We start from the raw sequence: 1,168 nt of genomic DNA on the forward strand, positions 1-1,168 counted from the left end.
TTTTTTTTGTCTTTTTATCCTCATTCCAAATGATCAGAAAAGAGGAAACCAACAATAAAACAGGAGAAAGTACTAAATTATTACTATATTACTATACTATATAGTAGTAAAACGCATGTGAACAGTAGCCTACTTTTTGATCAGTTCATCAGTAATATTCAGGAAAAAATATATATGGAGTGGATGTTTGAACTTATTTGCGTGTTGTTGTTTTTTTGTCTTTTTATCCTCATTCCAAATGATCAGGAAAAGAGGAAATCAACAGTAAAACTATTAGTAACTATAAATTATTATTGATCTCAAATCTGTTCCTAGACATTACTTTACCAAACCCAGGTGTGTAAGTTGGCCAAAATTCTGCCCAGTAGTCCTCAATGTCTGCCTTCTCTACCAGCCCCATACACAAATGCAGTGCTAGGAGAGACATCATACCAATTATGAAATCTGGAATTAGGTTTCAGCTGTTGGGAGTTTAGAAACTGATGAGCATATCTGTTGGTTTCATTTGTAAAAGGTTCAAATGAGGTTCCAGAAGTCATCAGTCAGAAAGAGGGACAGAAAGTCTAAGGGTGCAGCACTGGTTAAATCTTCCTCTCCTAGATAACCAAAAGGCTCATCAAAGCGTTTGATCCAGTCTTGATACACTTCTTCATTTCTCAAAAAAACCCAGCCACCATTGTCATCGCTATTTCCAGCCCTATTTAGATCCAGACCACCCCTGCTGCCTCTACCACGTCTCCCGGCTCTCCCACGCACAGCATGGCCACGTCTACCGCGGCCACTCCCACCTCTTTGGGGCGCTGGATCCAAAGAGCTAGTGCTACTTCCAGCCCTATTTCTCCTACCCCTGCTGCCTCTACCTAGCAACAGCTCTCCTATGGACACTACGACCACGTTCTCCCCTGCCACCCCCATCCCCGTTGGACAAAAGGTCAAAATGATCACTTGTTTGTGCTTTGTGAACACTCGCGCCTTGCACGGCGGCACCATTGCGCTGCAAAGATGTACCGGGAGAAGCACGATTATTAGACGACTGATCGTCATTTCCAAAAGGCAAATATTCCCCTTCAGAGTCAGAATCGGCGAATAACAATTGCAACACATCCTCACGGTACAACTTTTTATAAGCCATTTGGCGATTTTCTCTCACAAATCTCACAATTTACTC

Source organism: Sinocyclocheilus anshuiensis, unplaced genomic scaffold, assembly GCF_001515605.1.
Source record: "Sinocyclocheilus anshuiensis isolate Anshui unplaced genomic scaffold, SAMN03320099.WGS_v1.1 scaffold418, whole genome shotgun sequence".
Lineage (NCBI taxonomy): Eukaryota > Metazoa > Chordata > Actinopteri > Cypriniformes > Cyprinidae > Sinocyclocheilus > Sinocyclocheilus anshuiensis.